Below are 24,139 nucleotides of genomic sequence, written 5' to 3'. Positions count from 1 at the left end.
CTTGAGTTTTGAGGGTGCTAGAAACAATAGATCGTGACGGTACTATTTTGCATTGCCTGTAATGAGGCGATATTAGCGATCCTAGTGGTGAGCAACTATCTAATATTTGCATATTTACTACGTATTGAGCTTCGCGACTGTATATACTAGACTGTGCTACTACTAAACTGAACGAAATATGAACCCGATTCTCCTGTTAGAAAGCCGACGAACGTTTCAGCCAACTTGCCTGTCTCTTATGTATTATTCGCGTTCTCCGAGGGGTACGCGGACCACCTATTGAATAGTACTCGGCAATTTGTCGATTTCAAGTCATCCGGAAGACAACATTCGACCTCTTCATGTTCTTGGACATGCAGGAACTTGCATCAAAGGAGGAAATTCCAGTACCGGGATAGAATAAGTAGCAAATAGATGTAATTTCTAGGATCTTTAAACCGTGCGTTGACCTTTGCGGTATGTATTCATTGTCCATTTAACCATATGGCCGGTGACCGGGTGTCGGAGCCGGGGGGAACCGTGAACTTTGGGACTAACATTGGCCTCACGTTCCGTGTTCACTGACCGTCCTTCTCATCCCGACTTCATATACGCATCTTTTATGATCCGTAGGGGCTATTTAACTGTTGTGTCTTATGTTATTGTCTCTTTTCCCTTTTTAGGTTGTTGGACTCGAGAGGTAGGCGGACGAAATGTGTGAGAGAAGTGGAGGTGCTGAGGGGAGGGGCGGGGAAGGAGTACGGAGCAGGATACGGGTAGGTAGACTGGATGCAATGTTGCCTAACCTACCTGGCTCGCAGCAGCGATCTGTCTGCTCGCTTCGCCTGCCAGTGGTGATCGGACGTTGTCGGCGAGCGAGTCGCAGAAGACGTCCTGACGGATTCGTAGTTGCAGGGGGTTGCAAGCAACAACAACACTAGAATTTCCTGTCAAAAATTCGGTAGTTCTAACTCTGCCTCTGGTGTTGCTTTGATACTTGTCAAAACTTCAGCACGGTACTTGCATTTGCTTCTGATTAGTGATTTGAGGGGGTTGAAATTGAGTGCGACTTGTATAAAACTGTATTAAATTAAAAAAAAATACTACTGACATTTGAAATACATTGAATTTTTTTATTCTGCAACGAATTACGAGACAAAGTTTTTTTTTTTTTCAGTAAACTTTACGTCAGTGATACCCACGCGTCTTCCAAGTGAAGCTTTCGTATCTGTCAAATTCCGAGACTTCTGTTACCGGTACTGTGAACGAACTTTGTATTCTCTTGTAATATAAATTTATAACTACCTTATTTCAATTAAGCACGCGTGGACTATTATTATAATCACACTGACTTTATAAACGCAGTTTCATATCAATGACGAACTGACTCTGCATTATGCCAACAAGATAGAAGTGTAAGTGCAATTTGGATACACAACGTTGTCTTTTAGATGGATGACTTTATAATCATCATCTGTTAAGGAAAGCAGACAGAAAAGAAGCAAGTTAACAGTTCAGCTGCAGCTCCAACCCACGTAAGTAACACCTTCATTTCTTCCAGTCACGATTTTCATTATTAATGGTATTTCATTAAAGTTACGTAAACAGAATTTATTTCATAGATTATTCATGAGGATGGTTGCTCGATGACAAATGTAGAAACTTTATTTTCATCTGAGCATCGCTTGCCCCTCCCCCTTTCAATAAGCATACATCTCTTTCATCATTGCCGTCACATCATCTTTAATCTTAATGTAGCCGACAGTAGATGTTTAGAAGCAGCGGGATCTTCTGCTCATGTGTCCAGCATGGCCCTAGACGACCCTTTTTTAAAGGAACTCAAGTAGTTTTATTGCAAAGATGATTCTATATTACTTTTTTTGCCGAGAATCGAACCAGGGTGCATCGAAAGATCTACCTCTTAAACCGCAGCGGGATACACAATGTTTACTTGCTATGATTTTTTTTTCATAGTGGTAGTATGACTATTAAACTTTTAGGGTGCTATTCATAGACATTTCGCAGCACGCACTACGAGCGTACTAAGCTAGCCCCGGCTATCGACTGGTTACTAGTACAGAATTCAAATCATATCCTATCGCTAACACTGGTTTATGAATACAAAAAACGCTGATCATCCACCGGAGACTCGCGCTAAAAATGTCTATGAATACGGCCCTTTGTCATCAAAGGAGTGTGCGAAGCAATCGAATTTCAATCGATCTCTAAGCTATCATTAAAATATAGTCTTAAATAATTATCGAAATTATTTAACTCTACTGCCTCCTACGCAGACAATTTAGAAGGTCATGGCAGTTGTCAATAACGTAAAATTGATATTTTCAGATTAGTAGAAATTTAAGAAAGATTCGGTGAAGCTTCTGAACACAAAATTGACGAAATAATTTCAAAATGTAAGAGCAGTTAACACAAACGAAAGTCTAACAACTGTGCGGAATAATTATACTTAATATGTATATTTACACCCAAATGCAAAATTATAAAATAATTTGTGTGGAATAATTGATAACATGTATATTTACATTCAAACGTAAATACATAATATATGTGAATACTGTAAGAACTCCATTTGACTTTTAAAATATATGATTATAAAAATGTGTGGAATTAACTTTTGTGTAACTTTTTCATGCTTTCTTTAAGAATATGCAGTAGTAAGCCATACCAACGATTGAATTATAATGCTAGATTAGTAAATTAAACATTATTTAATAACAATATGCATTATAACAGTATTTTCTTTTTATTATTTATTATCATATACGTGAAACGACGTTTGACAGAGTGGATTGAAATAAACTGATGGGAATCCTGAAGAAAATAGGCGCGGATTGGAAAGAGAGGAGGCTGTTGAGTAATTCTTGAAATGAAACTAATAAAAGTCAGGCTAGAAGAAGAAATGTCTCAAAGAAGTGAAATAGGAAGAGGAGTACGACAATGATGCCCTTTATCACCTACCCTATTCAACATCTACTTGAAGGACTTAGTAAAGAACTGATTTCAGAACATGTGCGGAGGAAGAATAAATTGCATAAGATTTGCTGATTTGGCGTTTTTAGCAGAAGAAGAGACGATACTAAGGGATATGTTACTGGAGCTAAATAACTGCTGTGAGCAGTATGGGATGAAGATAAATGCAAACAAGACGAAGACTATTGTTATAGGAAAATAATAAAGAAGGTAAACGTGCGAATTCTAAATGAGGCAGTAGAGCAAGTGGACAGCTTCAAGTTCTTGGGATGTACTGTAAGCAGTAACATGAGCTGCTGCCAGGAAGTCAAAAGGAGGATAGCAATGGCCAAGGAAGCTTTTAATAGAAAAAGGAGCATCTTTTAGGGACCTCTGGAAAAAGAACTGAGGAAGAGACTAGTGAAGTGCTTTGTGTGGAGTGTGGAGAGAAGCGACTAGAATCATTTGAGATGTGGATATGGAGAAGAATGGCGCGTGTGAAAGAGTGGGTGAAGAAAGATTGATGCTGAAACTGATCAGGAAGAGGAAAAGGAATTGGTTGTGCCACTGGATTAGAATAAACTGCCTACTGAAGGATGCACTTTAGAAACGGGAGAAGAGTACACCACTTTTATATTTGGTAGGGCCTAGGTATGTTGACAACAATGACCGATGATATGTTGAGATACCATTTAGTGTAACTACAGAGTCCGGTAGAGTATTGGGTTATTTTAAATAGTTGGTTATTGGCTCAAGAATTTATTATTTTTAATCGTATAGCTATTTGAGATCGTAAAGTAGACTGTATAGTCTAGCATGACGCTGAAAATTAAAATTAAATTCGCAATTAGCATCCTCAAAACTGTCGTTCTTGTAAAAGCACGTTGTGCACCGCTCCATCTTTCCAAGTTGACTAAATGGCATTGTGTTGACTAGTGTTGTGCAATGTTTGAACATGAGAGGGGATATCAAGATACTACGAACTTTGCCCTACTCCTTAGTTCTTAGGCATCCAGCAGTACGTGGAAATGAAGCAGTTGTAAGTTGTTCCCCTATATCTACAAATTTCTACGTGGCTAAGAAATGGCGGACAGACTTTCCTGGAGCCTTCTATAAGGGACAGGTTTCTTTTTTCATGCCGTAAATCTACGACACGGGATCTCCAGCTTCACTTCATTTCCGGAGGAAGCCATGCTAAGGATTATGACCTCAAATTCCATCGCCCGGCAGGACTGAACCCACGAACCTTGGGTCCAACGCCAGCACGGTGACCGTAAGACCACCAAGGACGACCAAATCGGTCACATAAGGATGAATGGATGAAGGAATAATGGTGAAATGAGAATCTTCGGGAAGTCAAATAGGCTAATGGGAGAAAATCGCACAGTAACTTTGTAGGCCTACACACAGATGTCGAGGATTTTTTAGGGTCGAAGTCTGCATGCTACGCCCATAAACCGTCTGCGAACTGAGAAACTCTACTATAGAAATTGTGATGTGACACAAATCTTTATTTTACATCACAAACTATTGGGGAAAACGCGGAAATTGTACTCTAAACACATAAGGAGAGAGGTTTAGAAGTAAATCCCGAAACAACAAAGTATATGATTATGTCTCCTGACCAGAACATAGTACGAAATGGAAATACAAAAATTGGAAATCTATCCTATAGAAAGATGGAAAAATTCAAATACAGGGACATCATTTCATTTTTACTAACATTTTTAATATTAACTTGCCTATACCTCTGACTCAACGCCGTTTGCTACCCCTTCCACGACTGGAGTTCGATGCTACTGACGTAATATACAAACAAATCACTTTACTAGGTATAGGAGGGAAGAAAAGTAGTTCATCCATTTACGTAAACTAGGAAATATTGCGCTTTTGACTTTGATCATTTTCATTAGGTTTTTGTTTAATCAAAACACAGTACAGTATTAACGAGTGTTTTTACTCACGAACTGAGCTGTCCATGTGGACGTATTCATTATGCAGTCTATATTATACTGCCTACAGCACATTAGCGTACAATATAGAGAATGAAGTTAAATTTTAAAATAATCATAATATGGATATTTAAACACATTTTTTTAAATAGTGGCTGTTCATTTCGATACAGGCTTCAGTTCTAATGTGCATATTATCGCACTATGGACTATTGTACCTAATCCCAATTACCAGTTTCGTTCTTCGTACTAGTAACTCATGTTGAAATAATTATGTACCTACTCTATAAAAGAGTACCTTACGTACTGTAAATTCAGTCTTCATTTCTGCCCGATCCGAAAAGATAAAATTACTCAGACATGCTATCTACTGTCCGTCCAATGGTTATGTCGTAGGGTCGTAGAAATGGAGGTAATTACGTGACAGTTAATTACTTAACGAGGCCCTTTTATTTAAGTTATTTTAAACAGTTGTATGATATTACGTAGACGTCCAATTCCTAACAGAAATTAATGTTTTCAGAAGAGAGCTAAGATAGCCCAGCCACTAGCTGGCGAATAAAACTGGCAAATGGACGACGTAGGCAAATGGACGACAGTACCTGTGCGAAAATGATTCAATATTGAAAGCTCTTTCGTCACTGGAAAATGCGAACATATTTTTGGAACGTACTGTTTACTACTATCCGTAAGGCTACTTACTATATGCGGTCTTGGATCTGTGTGGAGGACGGTTGAACTTCATTAGTAAAAGGAGTGGGAGTGAAGTATATTAAAAAACTCAGGTAAAATAAAAATTGAAGTAAAAATAAAATGATGTCCCTGTACCTTAGAGCAACAGCAACAAATAGAAATTACATTCGAGAGGAAATTAAACGCTGAATAAATAGGCCTATGGGAGTATAAGGGTACTGTACATAAGTTATTCATAGATTTCAGAAAGGCATATGACTCGGTTAACAGAAAAGTATTATATGATATTCTTATTGAATTTAATATTCCCAAGAAACTAGTTCGATTAATTAAAATGTGTCTCAGTGAAACTTACAGCAGAGTCCGTATAGGCCAGTTTCTATCTGATGCTTTTCCAATTCACCTCGGGCTAAAGCAGGGAGATGCACTATCACCTTTACTTTTTAACTTAGCTCTAGAATATGCCATTAGGAAAGTTCAGGATAACAGGCAGGGTTTGAAATTGAACGGGTTACATCAGCTTCTTGTCTATGCGGATGACGTATGTTAGGAGAAAATCCACAAACGATTAGGGAAAACACGGAAATTTTACTTGAAGCAAGTAAAGCGATAGGTTTGGAAGTAAATCCCGAAAAGATAAAGTATACGATTATGTCTCGTGACCAGAATATTGTACGAAATGGAAATATAACAATTGGAGATTTATCCTTGGAAGAGGTGGAAAAATTCAAATATCTTGCAGCAACAGTAACAAATATAAATGATACTCTGGAGGAAATTAAACGCAGAATAAATATAGGAAACGCGTGTTATTATTCGGTTCAGAAGCTTTTGTCATCTAGTCTGCTGTCCAAAAATCTGAAAGTTAGAATTTATAAAGCAGTTATATTACCGGTTGTTCTGTATGGTTGTGAAACTTGGACGCTCACTTTGAGAGAAGAACAGAGATTAAGGGTGTTTGAGAATAAAGTTCTTAGAAAAATATTTGGGGCTAAGAGGGATGAAGTTACAGGATAATGGAGAAAGTTACATAATGCAGAACTCACGCATTGTATTTTTCACCTGACATAATTAGGAGCATTAAATCCAGACGTTTGAGATGGGCAGGGCATGTAGGGCATATGCAGAAATGCATATAGTTTTAGTTGGGAGACCGGAGGGAAATAGACTTCTGGTGAGGCTGAGACGTAAATGGGAGGATAATATTAAACTGGATTTAAGGGATGTGGGATATGATGATAGAGACTGGATTAATCTTGAACAGGATAGGGACCGATGGCGGGCTTATGTGAGGGCGGCAATGAACCTTCGGGTTCCTTAAAAGCCATTTGTAAGTAAGTAAGTAATTAAGTATGGGAAATGCCTGCTATTATTCGATTGAGAAGAGTTTATCATCCAGTCTGTTTTCAAGAAACGTTAAGTTAAAATTTATAAAAGTTATATTACCGGTTGTTCTGTATGGTTGTGAAACATGGACTCTTACTTTGAGAGAGGAACAGACGTTAAGAGTGTTCGAGAATAAGATGCTTGGGAAAATATTTGGGGCTGAGAAGGATGAAGTTACAGGAGAATGGAGAAAGTTACACAACGCAGAACTGCACGCATTGTATACTTCACCTAACACAATTAGAAACACTAATTCAGACGTTTGAGATGGTCAGGGCATCTAGCACGTATGAGTGAATTCAAAAATGCATATAGAGTATTAGTTAGAAAACCTGAGAGAAAAAGACCTTTGGAGATGCCAAGACGTAGATGGGAGGATAATATTAAAGTGGATTTGAGGTAGGTGGGATATGATTATAAGAACTGGATTAATGTTGCTCAGGATAGAGACCGATGGTGGGCTTATGTGAGGGCGGCAATGAACCTCCGGGTTCACTGAAAGTCATTTGTAAGCAAGTATTTGACATCGGTTTAGTAAATCCTATGTGCACAGCCTCTTTCATTTTTTCACCTTCTTCATAACTGCTGAGAGTTCTTTTTATATAAGTAAGACCTGCTTTAAGATTAAGCGGAAGAACACCGTTATCCAAATAGCTAGTTCATCTGAAAGACGAGGGAACACTGCTTGCTTGTTCAGGGAAAGAAAGTTAGATTCAACTCTTCCCATTGTCGCTGAATTACGGTAAATGTGACTTTTCGGAGATTGTTTTTATTTGGTTATTTAACGACGTTTTATCAACTACTAGGTAATTTAGGAATATTATTTTGTATTATTTTTTTGGTAGTGATATTAATTCTATATATTTTTATATATATTTTTTTATTTTATTGGGTTATTTTACGACGCTGTATCAACATCTAGGTTATTTAGTGTCTGAATGAAATAAAGGTGATAATGCCGGTGAAATGAGTCCGGGGTCCAGCATCGAAAGTTACCCAGCATTTGCTCGTATTGGGTTGAGGGAAAACCCCGGAAAAAACCTTAACCAGGTAACTTGTCCCGACCGGGATTCGAACCCGGGCCACCTGGTTTCGCGGCCAGACGCGCTGACCGTTACTCCACAGATGCGGACTATTTTTTTTTTTATATATTTTAAGCTTTCTTTTATTTCTTTTATATTTATTTGGGTTCGTGGTACAATACCGCGTTTTCGTTATGATAAATTGATGTATTTAGCTTGAAAGGGATTTTTATCATTGTCATTAAATTATTTATTAGGGCTATGTGTTGAAAGCGTACACAAGCAGATTTTTATGCCGTAATGAAAGCGCATCGAAACCTATCGATGAGAAACGCACAACACTTCAGGTAATCGATCAACTAATCAATGCTTGGGAGGCCTACAACGTAGGTCAGCGGTGACCAAAGCGGGTGCCGTGATTACATCGTGTAATCACAGACATTCAAACGGGTACGAGGAGTTTCCTGTACTTTGCTGTGTGTTCCATTCACGTACTGAAGGCAACCAGTGTCTCTACAGCAGTAAAGAGGTGGTTTCGTAAAGAATGAGAAGGAGAACTTTTTTGTTGTTCTGTTGAACAAAATGAAACTTTGCTCAGCGATTCAATTAGGAGTATCTAGGAACATTAATTGCCACGCTGAATAATATATTATTACTATTATTATTATTATTATTATTATTATTATTATTATTATTATTATTATTATTGTTGTTGTTACTGATCACTAAGTATGTGTTTCTATAATTCTTCTGTACGTGCATAAATATTGATATTTTTAGATCTTCTCCCCAGAAGGATAAAATTATTAGGTTTTATCTCAATTTTAATCTTCTTAATCTTTAGATGAGGGTAACTATTTATTAGTTACCTATTTGTATAATAATAATAATAATAATAATAATAATAATAATAATAATAATAATAATATTGTAGAAAACCTGATTGAATATTACGTGCCAACGAACTGTTAAACACCAGGAATTGACATGTCTTAAATCATAGCCAGGAAGAGAAAAATGACATAAATAAATGTAAAGAAGTCAGCTACCTAATGGGGTTTGAAATATCTCGTGCTCTAAAGCCTTTTAATAGAATAGAATTTCTCAAAAGAGTAATGATTAAAATAGCTTACATAACTTGTCCATAAGAAGTTTTTAATTTTGAAAAACTACGAATTTCTCGACCAAGTATCGAGAGAAGAATTTAGAAAATTCCTGATTATATTCAAAAGGAAAGTTAAAAAAAGAAGCAAGAAAAATCACTGACTCTTGATGACAGCAGGGACATTACTAATATAGCAAAGCTTGAGATTTTTATCCGCGGGATTGATCAAAATGTTAGTACAGGAACCACCACTGGTTGTAGTTTTCATGCCAAGTACCTTTCCTCCGTCTCCTTACTTCATAGGCTGTGTCGCGTGTATAATCACTGCAGCTCGAGTTTTGGTCACCGCTGACGTATAATCTTTTCGCTGTAAGAAAAATCCTAATGTAAACAATAGCACGTGACTGAAGCGAGGCTTCATTGGCCGCTGTTTGCCGCCATAGATTCTCAGTACGTGTTCCCGCCTACTGTTGTACATTCTGTTTCATGTTAAACATTTCCCGTTACTCGTCAAGTAGGCCTAACCTCACTACTATGCATTCGTTTGCTTAGGAAACATTTACTTTATAATTACTGCAATTAAATTATTTTTAATTCTTATGTCTTCACAATGGACAGTTGAGGATACAGAAGTCATACTTCAGTACCAAGTGCTTACGTGAACAACTACGAGCTCAAGTGACGCCAGCTTGTTACAAGAACAGCCTACCTCGGTATTACCGTTGGTATTCATCCGCGTTCATAGTACATAACAAAATATATAAGTAGCTTTTCTTTTACATAGCGTTTTACACATGAGTGAAGTTATATGTTTCATCGTATTTAACAATTAGAATTCAATTTTTTATTTTCAAATAATACAAGATTGTGGTTTCCAAACACGAACTACATTTTCCTGCGTCATGTGAGTGTTTCGACTAGGAGCCAATCGCGGGTATGACAGCAACGTGCTTATGTTTACATTAGGATTTTTCTTACAGCGAAAACAGTATAGGTATACATTTCCGCGGAGCGTACGTTTAAGATATTCCTACACAGACGCAGTCAGTAGGTCAAAAATGAGTTCGTTTGTGTGAACGGTAACTAATAAAATCAACGCGTGCATCGTGTAGGCCTACTCCAATTAGAAATACAGAAAATTCTGTGTGTTTGCTAGTGGTGACATTTCACCATTACTTGTCATAATTTACCATCCAATCTTCATTAAAAATTGTTACAATATCTAACACTTCTAGTTTGTGTGATATAGTTCTAAGAAACAACAATTAAATGTAGACTCTCTTCAGGTTACTTAAAAAACATAAGCTTGTTATTCATAACTAACATTATACGTTCAAAAAATGACTATAATGGTAAAACAAAAAGGATATTTATTTAAAAATTTCTTCCGTTTCCAAAGACATCATTTAGGGAAGCAGAGGGACAATTCTCCCCCGGCCAGGTTTAAGATGATGATGATGATGATGATGATGATAATAATAATCAAGCTTAGGATTCGAGACAACTTAAGAATGAAGTGAAATTACAGTGCAACGGAGTACAGATGGAGTGGAGTGGCGCGTTGAGTTTTGTTTACCTATGCGTTAGTGTACAATCCGGTTCGTGATCAGAGGTACAGTATTCTTCCGTCTCTCCCTACGAAACGAACTCAGGCCACCACAGTGCATTTTCAATTCGTAGTCAACAGGTTTTTCGAACTAGTTGCAAGTATGTACATGGTTGTTCATTGTGACGCTAACGCCTTCAGCGAGCAAATATAAAAATGATAGCAATATAGGATCAACATACAGTTAATAATAATAATAATAATAATGTCCACACCCGTGGAGTAACGGTTAGCGTGTCTGGCCGCGAAACCAGGTGGCTCGAGTTCGATTCCCGGTTCGGGCAAGTTACCTGGTTGAGGTTTTTCCGGGGTTTTCCCTCAATTCAATATGAGCAAATACTGGGTAACTTTCGGTGCTGGACCGCGGACTCATTTCACCGGCATTATCACCTTCATCTCATTCAGACGCTGAATAACCTAAGATGTTGATAAAGCGTCGTAAAATAACCTACTAAAATGATATAATAATAATAATAGCAAGTTGAGTTACATGTAATTCTAAGTGTCTAGAGAGGTTTAAAATCTGTGGGAAACTTCGGAAAAATTTAATTTCAAAACACTATTGAAAGAAAACCTAAATAAATATTCTTCAAAACCCAACTACCGTAAAAACCTAACGTAACAAACATTTATTCGCATGAAAATTAACCTGAGAAATGCACTCCAAATTTGAAAGAACAGATGGTATTTCGTACTGTATTAAATTTTGACTCGTGAAAAAATAATGAATACACTGTTTCGAAACTTTAAATTGGCAAACCTGAAGTTCACCGCTCTTGAGTAACGGTTAATCTGTCAGACCGTGAAACGAGCGGGCCCGAGTTCAAATTCTGGTTCGGATAAGTTACTTGGTTGAGCTTTTTCCGGTTTTTCCCCTCAACCCATCAAGAGCAAATGCTGTGTAACTTTCGGCACTGGACCCCGAACTCATTTCGCCGGCATTATCACCTTCATCTCACTCACAAGCTATATAACCAGATCAGTTGATAAAGCGTCGTAAAATGACCAATTAAAGAAAAACATACCTGAAAGAAATAGTTTTATTCCATTGCCGTTTCTTAGCATAATATCCAGAAGTTTTTTTCAAAGAGTTTTTTTCTAGTTCTGAATGGAATGACTCACTCGTCTCTGGATCTTGCATTGAAATCTGGACTTGACTCATGCTGGGAAGGTGATTTAAGCCCTTGGGCCACTCGGAATAGGGAAGGTGAAGCTTCAACATCACCTTGACATTCCAGTTCCCCGGTAATAACTTCAGTAACGGACGGCGGTAAGGGATTGAACTGAGGTTGTGATTATTTATTCATCTGTCAGCAGAAGACATCTCTTAAATCTAATACGAACTCCAACCTCCAACCTTTACAAAATAGACCTTCTGAAGACAATACGAAAATGTAAATTTGAATAGGCCGTGATCGACATGAAGATTCCTGAGCTAAAATGTCGTCCTTTTCCAGTATTATTACATTAGGCCTACATGAAACTGGTTGCAACTGGTTCCATACATTTTCATTTCACTTCTTTTCTCTCTCTCTCTATCTCTATCTTTTCCTACAATGATTCAGCTCTTTCCTATTCCTCCTTGATTTTTTCGTCGGTTTCTCCATGTCTTCCTTTCTTTAGCCAGTTACATATTTATTTCAATATTTCTTCTTCCCTTATTCTTCTTATTCTTTCTTTTGCCCGTTCATTTTGTTCTTTATTTTATTGCTTAGTTTGTTCTTATTTTCTGCCCTTTCTCGCTTTATTTTGTTTTTATATTTCATTTTTCGTTCATTATATCTTTTTTTCTTTTTCCATATTCTTATATCTTTTCCATTGGTTTTTTTCCTGATTTCTTTGTTTCATTGTCCTTATTTTGGCATGTTCTTCTTTATTTTCTTCCCTTTCTTCTTCCTGCCTTGAATTCTTTCATTTTGTCCTTTTAATATGCCTACATTCGTTCTTACTTCCTTCTTGTATTTAATCTCTCTCTCTCTCTCTCTCTCTCTCTCACTCACACACACACACAGACAGACACACACACATAGACAAATATCTTCCTTTTTCGTTTTTTCCTAACATCCCCTTTTTTATTCTTCCTCCATTTTTTAAATTTTCTTCTATCTGTCTTTTTGACATGTAACACCTAGGCCCATATTCGACTTACACTTATAAGAAAAAATGAAAGAATTTTATGGAAAGCAAATTCGATTTTGGTTGCCATGTTCACGTCATATCCGATAAATTGGACATTTTAATATTGAAGATTTTAATATTGTCTATACTATAGACCAGTCATGTCAACTGATGCGCATAGGCGCAAGCGCGCGCTTTAGAGCTGAGGAGAGCCTGAGCGCTTTACAACGGAAAGGAAAGAGACAGACGAAAGAGGTAATACTAGTATATACCGCTTGGTCGAGCTATATACAGGACGGCCAGCACTGATTCAATAGATAAAGTGAAGAGAACTTATTAAAACTGTATTTATGTTAATTTTTAGATTTGTCTGAGAAGTATAATGTGAATATAAGAATGTAAGTTTTAATTTTAATCCTCATTTTTCACAAGTTTACTTTTTTATTCAAAAGGAATATTTTCTCAACATTATTACAGAAAAGTTAAATTTTCAGATATGTTTATTCAGTTGTGCTTTGATATGGACGCAGAACAGACATGTGCTCGAAAGTACTCGTACGTGCGTAACTGGGCTATTGGAAGTTACTAGAATCTGACGTAACTCATAGATGGATAAACAGCTATATCAGTTACTGAGAGCTTAGTCTTTTAATCTGCTCATTACACACACTTCAATTTCACAGCAAATTGTATTTATTTATCCTAATACCATTATTCTAATTTCCATATAGACATTACACGCATAGAAATCTCTCAAATCCCTTGTCACTTTTTTGTTTCCCTTTTCCATCCTGATTTGCCTGTAAGTTACTCATTTGTTACAGAGAGAACAAGTTTACGTACCAAGTTTCATTAAAATTTATTCAAGCATATAGAAGTTAATAGAGATGGTAAGACAATATACTGTTACATCATAAAATAATTGGTTGATAATGTCGAAAATAACAGTTGTTGTAACATGTAATAACATACGTATTTTCATTGGCATTGTTTTTTGTACTTGAATTTGTTGTAAGGAGCCGGCATTTATAACTGACACTGACAAAGGATGAGTCTTTCTGTCGATTAAACATAGCCTGCAGGTGTGTGTAATCCTCACACTAATGTACTATTACTATTTCAATATTACAGGATTGCCTTCATAGGCCTATAAGTCAATAGCGAGCAGTCAAGTACGAGTACATTACAGTATAGGCTAATAATAATAATAATAATAATAACAATAATAATAATAATAATAATAATTCCGCTACGGTGGTGTACAGGCTAAAGCACTGGACTTATAATCCTGTAGACCGGTTTCGATCCCCGGCGTACCTCGATTTACAACTTGCGTTGGGCAAGCCCGTGATCTGGTAACACAGGGGTTTTCTTCGTGAGCCCCGGTGCCCCTGTGGCATCCCAACAAATTTTCATCTTCACCTCATCTCATCGCAGGTGTAGCGTAGGCCAGCCTACTATGACACACCTTGGGCAACGACGCTGTTGATAAATTGGTCTACATAACTGGCTTCATAGAATGCGTGAATAAAGAACAGTCAAGTCAAGTACCCAGCATTAGTTAAAATAATAATAATAATAATAATAATAATAATTATTATTATTATTATTATTATTATTATTATTATTATTATTATTATTACTATTATATATGATGGGAAGTAAGATTTTGAAAAAGGCATCCTGAAAAAGCTCCGTGTTAGAAGTAGACCTGCAAGCCGGTTTCATCAACCGGGACAAAGAAAAGTTGACAAATGTCAGACTTTTAACTATAATAAAAAGTTCATTTTCATTTCATCAACGTCTATAATCACTGATAATTTTTAAGTATACAAAGTGAACTGTAAAGAATGTCATCAATTTAATGGAGTTATTCTTTGAGATTACCGGTTGTTCTTTATGGTTGTGAAACTCGGACTCTCACTTTGAGAGAGGAACAGAGATTAAGGGTGTTTGAGAATAAGGTGTCTAGGAAAATATTTGGGACTAAGAAGGGATGAAGTTACAGGAGAATGGAGAAAGTTACACAACGCAGAACTACATGCATTGTATTCTTCACCTGACATAATTAGGAACATTAAATCCAGACGTTTGAGACGGGCAAGGCATGTAGCACGTATGGGTGAATCCAGAAATGCATATAGAGTGTTAGTTGGGAGGCCGGAGGGAAAAAGACCTTTGGGGAGGCGGAGACGTAGATGGGAAGATAATATTAAAATGGATTTGAGGGAGGTGGGATATGATGATAGAGACTGGATTAATCTTGCTCAGGATAGGGACCAATGGCGGGCTTATGTAAGGGCGGCAATGAACCTGCGAGTTCCTGAAAAGCCAGTAAGTAAGTATTCTTTGGGATACTTCAAACAAAAAAAGTTTATTACAATTTTGTTCGTTTTTGTTTCCTTTCCGAAATAAAAACTGTTTTATATTAAACATTTTCTTGCATGTTTTGGGAAAGCTATTGATTTAATTCCCAACATGTTCAATCAGTTTAAGAGAGCAGTGTATTATTGATAATAAATGATTGAAAGAATTTTAGTTTTCTTCTTTAAATGTGCAGTAATTTGATCCGAAAAAATGTAACTTTTCGTTCTGAAAATGAATTTTAAAATGTTACATTTTCAAATTTAATTTTGAATTGTGATACTATCCGGCAATTTTTGATGTCGTTGCATAAACAATTTCAGAGGCGAGGTATTTCTACAGTGTAGGTAGGAAAGTATAAAAAGTTCGACGACAAGGGATAGAAAGAAGTGCTTGATGCCGGTGTCGTAGAGTTGTAAGAAATGAAAGCGAGATGCCAAATAATTCGGAGTAGAAGTTCAAAGAATTGAGCTAAGCTACGTGTAATGACTATAATACATATTTCTTATATGTTTACAGTTTTTGTAAGTAAAAATGGTACGTTTTAGTTCTGGTTTAATTGAAGTTGCAGCTTGCAATGAAATAAATACATTTATTTACATGACGGTAATTGCTTAAGTGTTGCTAATTGTAGTGTAAGCGCAGAAGCAATCCTGGAGGCAAATTCTTGGAAACTGAACGAACTCAACTTTGCCATCAAGTCTCCGTAACTTCCTGAAATCTACAGTATCTTTTCTGTCACGCAGGTATATAATGGCATGCGGTTATGTATGATTTTTATTGTAGTCTTTGCATAACTATTCAGGCATTGTTTTAAATATCTCACGGTTTCATATCCATTTAAGATAGAGGTCAAATTCTTCTGTGAGAACAACTGTCATGGTATTGAAGTATGTGTCGAAATAATGAAACATTTGGGTAACGACTGCTAGTATCGAAAACCTTATTTCCTACGTCTATTTTAAGTTGATGATTCTCCTATGTGCCAGAGAAGACTATTAACATTCTAACGACATTTGACATTTTTTTTTAAATCTGTTATTTAACAACGATGTTTTAACCGCGAGATTATTTATCGCCAGCGCAATTGGTGACATGGAGATTAGTATTTAGTATAAGTATTTATTTATTTTACCTGGTAGAGATAAGGCCGTCAGGCCTTCTCTGCCACTCTACCAGGAGATTCCAAGTATAATATGAAGAATAAAACTACAATTAGTATTACATTTACAATTACAATACAAATCAAAGTACGAAAACATTACCTGACTAATGAGAGCTAGATAATTTATCATAGAAAAACAAAGAATATTTTATATTTACTGAATTACAAATTAAACCTAGAATAACAAAATTGTATTTTTTACATAATTTAGTAAACTTTATTGTACATAAATAAATACATTATAGTTGAGAATAACAAGAACAGAGAAAGGAAAAACAAAAATAAAATAAAATAACTTGACACTTGTTTATGGGTTTTGCCCATTGGCAATCCCCCCCAAAAAAAATGTATAGTGATGAAATTACCGGATATTGAAATATTTTGTGATAGATTAAGGAAACTATTTACAAGAAATCAAGTGCCTAGTAAGTTTGCGTTTGAATTCAATTTTATTTCGACAGTCCCTGATACTAGCAGGTAGCGAATTCCAGAGTCTTGGCAGGGCTATTGTGAAAGAGGATGAGTATGAGGAGGTGCGATGGGATGGTATTGTTAATATTGTTTCATGACGAGAGCGTGTGTTCAGATTATGGTGGAAAGAAAGGTAAGTGAAGAGAGACGTCAGGTACGAAGGAATAGAAGAGTTCATGATTTCGAAGAGAAAGAGAAGTGAATGTAAATTTAATTTCTTATCTAGTTTAAGCCAACCTATTGCTTCCAGGGATGGGGTAATATGATCATATTTACGAACATTGCTTACAAAACGTACACACAAATTATGAGCACGTTGAAGTTTCGATTTGTTGTCGCTGGAGAGGTCAGTCAGTAAAATGTCGGTATAGTTAAAATAGGGAGATATTATTCAGCAAGATGATTTCCAGATTCGTCATAGAATTACCTAACATTCGCCTTACACCTGGGGAAAACCAAACCAGGCACTCAGTCCAACCGGGATTCGAAGCCATACCCAAATTCAATCACGGATCAGCAGACAAACGCGATATCGAACTACGTTGGTGGTCGATTTCTGATATGGTGACTCTTCCTTGCTTCTGAGAGCTTGGCGGTAGGAATCCTATTTCAGATGAGGAGTATCTGCAAGAGAAGTTTATCACTAAAGACCGGCACAATATGTAGAGTTCATTTTGTCAAAATGTGACATTTATTTTGGCGAAGTATGAAAATATCATCATATAATCTACATAATTAAACAGGTTTTTTAGCATAATAAAATTCTTGCTTGAACGCAAGAACTGGATACCGGTAACTAATCTTTTCTTACACCTAAGACAATAAAAGAGAGAAGAAAGAAGTAGTCCTTATATTGGCTGGACTCAACACTGGTTACGATACGACAAAGGTAACTTTTCTATATTATCTCGCAAAATATTACACCTTCTGTCAGTTGATATCGTTTTGCACAAGGAAGAATCCATGAAGTTGCAAAAAGAGGAGAAATTAAGTAGACAGAAAAATTGAAGTATCTACGTGAATGGCTATATAAAGTCATTGATTACACAGTTTTCAATAGATGACGGCGAGGTCCTCATTTAGAAATTATATCTGCGTGTGTGTGTGTGTTTTAACAGTGATTAAAAAACTGTTGTTGAAATGGCCATAAAGTCATTAAAATATGCTCTCCTGCATATATAACATATAGACAATAGTCTAAAATGCAGCTAGTAGGCCATTGACGATACAAAGGAGGGGAGTTCGGCCAGCACTGTGGGTCGGGTCTCGGCATAGCTCAGATGGTAAGAGCACTCAGTGCGCCAAGCTGAGGGTCCTGATTTCGATTCCCGGTGCTGGAACGAATTATTCTCCATTAATAAGTAATAACCTTGCGTTGAACTCCCCTAGAAATAGATACAGTTAATTAAACGTACTTACTTACTGGCTTTTAAGGAACCCGACTGATTCTATAGCATGACCACTATAAAGGAATAAGGTTATGAGATTTGGTACTTGGAATGTTACAAGTCTATATAGAACAGGAGGGGTAACATTAGTAGCAAAATAACTAGCTAGATATAGAATAGACTTTGTGGGAGTGCAGGTTAGGTTAGATGGGAACGGCATAAAACAAATAGGAGATTACTTGTGCTATGGGGAAGGAAACGATAATCACCAATTAGGAACAGGATTCTTTATCCATAAAAGAATAAAATCAGCAGTGAAAAGGGTCGAATTTATCAGTGATAGGTTATCGTATTTAGTACTTAAGGGTAGATGGTGCGATATCATAGTTATAAATGCTCATGCCCCTACAGAAGAGAAAGACTACTATATAAAGAATAGCTTCTATGAGGAATTGGAACACACTTTTGATCAGTTACCTAGATATCACATGACAATTTTATTGGGAGATTTCAATGCTAAAGTAGGACGGGAGAATATTTTTAAACCGACTATTGAAAAAGAGAGCCTACACGTAACTAGTGTCCACACCTGTGGAGTAACGGTCAGCGCGTCTGGCCGCAAAACCAAGTGGCCCGGGCTCGAATCCCGGTCGGGGCAAGTTACCTGGTTGAGGTTTTTTCCGGGGTTTTCCCTCAACCCAATACGAGCAAATGCTGGGTAACTTTCGGTGCTGGACCCCGGACTCATTTCACTGGCATTATCGCCTACATTTCATTCAGACGCGAAATAACATAGATGTTGATACAGCGTCGTAAAATAACCCAATAAAAAAACGTAACTAGTAATGATAATGGAGTTGGGTTAGTCAACTTTGCCACATCAAAAAGACGGGAAGCAAATCGTACACTTACGAATAAAAAGAGAGATTACTTGAAGAAAAAACTGAATGAGGTAGAAAGAAATAGTAAAAATAAAAACATTAGAGATTTATACAAGGAAATAAAGGAATTTAAGAATGGATATCAGGCAAGGGTAAACGTTAATTAAATAAAACTTAAGAATAAGGAACAAGTGAATCACTCTTTGTATACGTTGGAAAATACCAATTTAATTTTCCTTCATGATAATGGTGCTACAGAGCCATCCATTTGTTTTGCACCGCTCCCGGCCACAGACTGATGACGGCATCAGGTAGTTGCACGCACCGAAGCACGGCCCGCTGAAGATCGGCGCTGTGTAATGTCACCTCCACTCCGGCGCCAAACAAATGGATGGCCCTGAATTATTAAAATAATTTAGTGTTTTATCAAGCTGTCAGACAGCGGCGCCAAACAAATGTATTCTGACAAGCACAAAGAAACAAAATTTATGGACAGCCCGATTTCCCAACAAAGCAAAACAGAACATCACAGAATCTTAAGGCCCATTCACAATGAAAATTAAACACAACCGTAACATAAATACAGAAGTTTACGGCCAGGTTACCAAATGGGATCATTCACAATGATTCACATAAACATTGCCGTTAGACGTCAACATGAAAGTTTGCAACTCCAAACTTTCATGCTTACGAGCGTATTCCGAATCTCAGCGCTGAGCAATCTGATGGCATCACGGTGCTCCGAATTTCACCGATGGAGTCACTGATGCTCCACCGGTGTCATCAGCTTGCAGAGGTGGTGGCAGCATCCATCAAGTCCACACCTTTGGAGTAACGGTCAGCGCGTCTGTCCTCGAAACCAGGTGGCCCGGGTTCGAATCCCGGTTGGGGCAAGTTACCTGGTTGAGGTTTTTTCCGGGGTTTTCCCTCAACCCAATGCGAGAAAATGCTGGGTAACTTTCGGTGCTGGACCCCGGACTCATTTCACCGTCATTATGACCTTCATCTCATTCAGACGCTAAATAACCTGAGATGTTGATACAGCGTCGTAAAATAACCTAATAATAATAACAATAATAATAATAATAATAATAATAATAATAATAATAATAATAATAATAATAATAATAATAATAAGCATCCATCAGCTGCCATCAGTGAATCTGATTGGTTCTTGTATAGGGCGGGAATTAGCAGACGAATGACATCGTGCACTGTTGTGTCATGGCGGTGTGTTCTGCTGTATTGTTTGTAATGAGCACAACGTAAAAACAATATGTTAATGGCTTATGAGCGAACATGTCAACGGACTAGTTATTACTACTGGTTCAAGAAATAAATTGTTTATGCTCTCTTTTCTTTGAACGAGATGGCAGTACGGAAATTACGCAAAATTTTGCTAGCGTAGCACAGACAACTTATAAAGTCGCCATGACAGCCATCGATCCTTCCAGCAGTTTTGTTCCTATTTCACTGCAGCGTGACGTCATTGTTGTCCACCGGTCCGGTGAGATTCGGAATACGCTGTATGCTTACGTGATTTGCAAACAGTACACAATCGTGTTGCGCTGAAGTATACGACAGAATATGAGGAAATGGCGTCGTTGTTATGTTTCCATGGTTACCAAGTATCTTTGCTGTTATGTTTATGTTCCCATTGTGAATGTTGATTTTACCGTAATGTTTACATTTTTATTGATTGATTAAAGTTCATGTTAACACTTTGTTTGTTAAAAACATAAAATTACTTAGTCACACGTTAAAAAGTGTTAAAATTAAAAAAAAAAGAGGCCCGTTTCGACGTGATGTTACGTCTTCATCAGTGTCTCTTGAACTACCAAGGTAGTTCGAAGGTATATACCTTTTTAAAAATTTTAACACTTTTTAACATGTGACTAAGTAATTTTTATTTTTTTGCATTTTTAAGTTAACGCTTACGTTACGTTCAATTTTCATTGTGAATGAGCCTTTACTGTTCTATTGATGGAAGAAAGAACAAAAGCCAGAAAAGTTTCTGTGGAAGAAAATACTAAAAAGTTTCTGTACAGTAAGTTACTTGAAATTTTAGCGAGCTGCATTATTACGACCACTTTTGGCCGATGACCTCCGCTGATCACGTATAAAAAAGATTGTTATGTTACTGTCTTGTTTGATATTTTGGAAACAATAGAATTCATTCAGTTTCCCAATCAGAATCGTTTAATCCAATACTAGTACTTCGACTGAATACAGCCATTTTACTTGCAAGGAGGCGAGAGGCAGACGGACAATATACCAGCTCATGATTTGTTGTGAACGCGCCCATAGTAGCGACGTATTAGAAAGGATATCTGGGCGCCCCAGATTACACGTTCGAGATGTTGTGATGTAATGGAAACGTCACAAGTTGATGAATAGCTTGGAACGCTTTCGGTGAGCTGAGAAATGAACCTTTGGTGCTAGGGTGAGGTCAGGAAGGTCGTCCATCGCGATCGAGTAACCTTCATAGGCGACACCTTTAGTTTGCGCCCACGAGAGTGCCTAAGCACGGAACTGTTTACTTAGTTCAGCACTATACCTGGTAAGGTTTATCTTGTCTCAGTAGCAATAAAACCAAGTCCCTTCAAATGAGGGTGGAGATTATAGGAGGGTTGTACATTTTCAGGATTCCTTTCAAAACCTTGTTATTGTACAGGCTGCCGGAACTCAGTTTCTTGAAAGACAAGCTCAGTGACGGAACTACACAGTACGAAGAGAGATATTTTGTTATTTTATTTTGTGCTACAGAATGTATCAACTAGTCCCTTCCGCCATTGGACGGATGGACGGCATCGCTCCACTCCCCCATCGCCATAACAATACAGACGAAGTAAGACATATCTCCTTTTTCTCTCTTTTCACAGTGAGACAAGATACATCACACAGACTTTAAATTGTTTTTCTAAGAATCCAAACCGTGATGTCAAAGTAAGCGCTTTTTCTGATCTTGAAGTCGTGCACAGGCATCAAGCGCTAGGTATGGAAGGAGGAAGGATTATGTATATGGATAAGCAGTCTGTTGGACTAAGAACACAGTGGTGCACAAACTTCAAACGGGACGTGATATTTTATGTCGTTATTTTTATATGGTTTCTTTCTGTTTGATATCTATATTGTCTGTAAAACAAAAGTACTAATTTCTTAATAGTGCAGTTGTGTTTTAAACGTTAATAAATCGCCCTCGGTAGCGTAGTTGGTATAGCGCTGGCCTTCTATGCTCGAGGTTGCGGGTTCGATCCTGGCCGGGGTCAATGGCATTTAAGTGTGTTTAAATGCGACAGGCTCATGTCAGTAGATTTACTGGCATGTAAAAGAACTCCTGCGGGACAAAATTCCGGCACACCGGCAACGCTGATATAATCTCTGCAGTTGCGAGCGTCGTTAAATAAACCATAATTTAATAAATAATAATAATAATAATAATAATAATAATAATAATAATAATAATAATAATAATGTTAATAACATAATAAAGAGTTATGAAGGACTATTCATATAAATTCCATAGTAGTAGGCCTACAACTATACTGGAATGAAACAAGTGATATTTTGTAAATTTCCTGATTTGCATTACTTTTACAAAATTAGTTACCAAACCTAGACACCAAGTCTAATAACATTATATTAATGCGGAAGGACCTGAGGCTTGACAAAACCTAGCCGCAGTTATGAATAGCCTATTCTAATTTGCTGACAATCAGTGACCTAGTCTGGAATCGAAACTAGGTCCTTCGTTATCTAGCACGAGTCGTTTCTCAATGACATTTGAGGGACGTCTTGATGGCCGTTAGTAGGAAATGCGGCCAGATATTTATCCGTTATCATTTAGGATCATAGCTTAAATTCGATAGCAGTCCGGTCGTCTAAACATACTTAAAGCAAATTATATTTTAACGATCTCTGTCGAGACGACTCCAAAAAGTGTGTTCCTTCATTTAGTTACAGAATGACGGTCTCTAATTGTATTGTATCGTGTATTTCAATGAAAAAGGGCATGTTTTTTTCTGCCTGGAATTTAAGTGAGCTATTTGCTACGTTCACCTCTGCTTTGGCATGTGGACGTGAGGCCAGTAGCCGGCTGGTCGGTCTTGATCCTTCATGGGCTGTCGTGCCTTGGATTATTATTATTATTATTATTATTATTATTATTATTATTATTATTATCATCATCATCATCATCATCATCATATATTTGCTACAGTATTCAGTAAACATATTTTCAATTAGACAGCTTTAGGATATGTGAGGCCAGTATGTTAACAATATATAATTCTCAATTTAACAACATTTTAAATTACTGGGAGTTGAGGGCTGTGAGGAGAAGGTAGTGGTAGTAAGGAAGCAATGATGGAATAATTGAAGAGTGGAAATACGAAAGGTGTTAAGTTAAAAAAGTGCAAGTTTTGAGAAAATCAAGAAAAATGTTATATTATGTTAAATATGATCTGAAAACACAAATATAGTACTAAATACCAAGAATAGATATTATTGAACTGTAGGTACCGATGTGACTGATGTGGTATAAATTTGATTCTCCATAAAAACAAACAGAAAAAAAAACAATAGGGTTATATCAGGTGATCTTGGTGGTCAAGCAGTGCTCCCACCTCTTACAATCCATCTCCTAGGAAAAAAAGGTGATAGCCCATTGATGTTAGATTCAAACTATTCCTTTTCTTCGTGTTGTCGGTTTCGTTAAACGTATATACTCAGTGCAGAATGCTTTTATGAGAAAATTATCACCATACAGTCATCGCATCTTCTTTGTATTGTACTCGTACATCGTTAAAACTGGTTAATTTCTGCAATCTGCCAAACACTGGCAGTCTTCGGCTGATTAGAAGTCATATTTATCACAGTGAGCTACCTTCGCATAAGACGCATGCGCGTAACCAGTTGCAATTGCAAGATTATTAATGTATACAAAACTATAGAAATCCCTCTCGTGAAAGACGCGCGTTCTGTCAACAATAATATACAAAAGTCGCGCGACATAGGACATCCCTGTTATTAATGTAAGT

At 37.0% G+C, this 24,139-nt stretch overlaps 1 protein-coding gene across 3 annotated transcripts in view; it reads left to right on the top strand.

Moving 5' to 3' along the window:
• The first annotated feature begins 817 nt into the window (after positions 1 to 817).
• The window catches only part of LOC138714851 (serine-rich adhesin for platelets-like), a 381,087-nt gene continuing 357,765 nt past the window's right edge, over positions 818 to 24,139 (top strand). For all 3 annotated transcript variants that reach the window (XM_069847050.1, XM_069847047.1, XM_069847048.1), the window contains exon 1: positions 818 to 1,514. The gene's annotated coding sequence lies outside the window, so the exon portion shown is untranslated. The remainder of the gene's footprint in view (positions 1,515 to 24,139) is intronic.

The sequence above is a fragment of the Periplaneta americana genome, chromosome 15 (genome assembly GCF_040183065.1).
Source record: "Periplaneta americana isolate PAMFEO1 chromosome 15, P.americana_PAMFEO1_priV1, whole genome shotgun sequence".
Lineage (NCBI taxonomy): Eukaryota > Metazoa > Arthropoda > Insecta > Blattodea > Blattidae > Periplaneta > Periplaneta americana.
The sequence above is the reverse complement of the archived record's forward strand: the minus strand, read 5'-3'. Positions and strand labels throughout refer to the sequence as shown.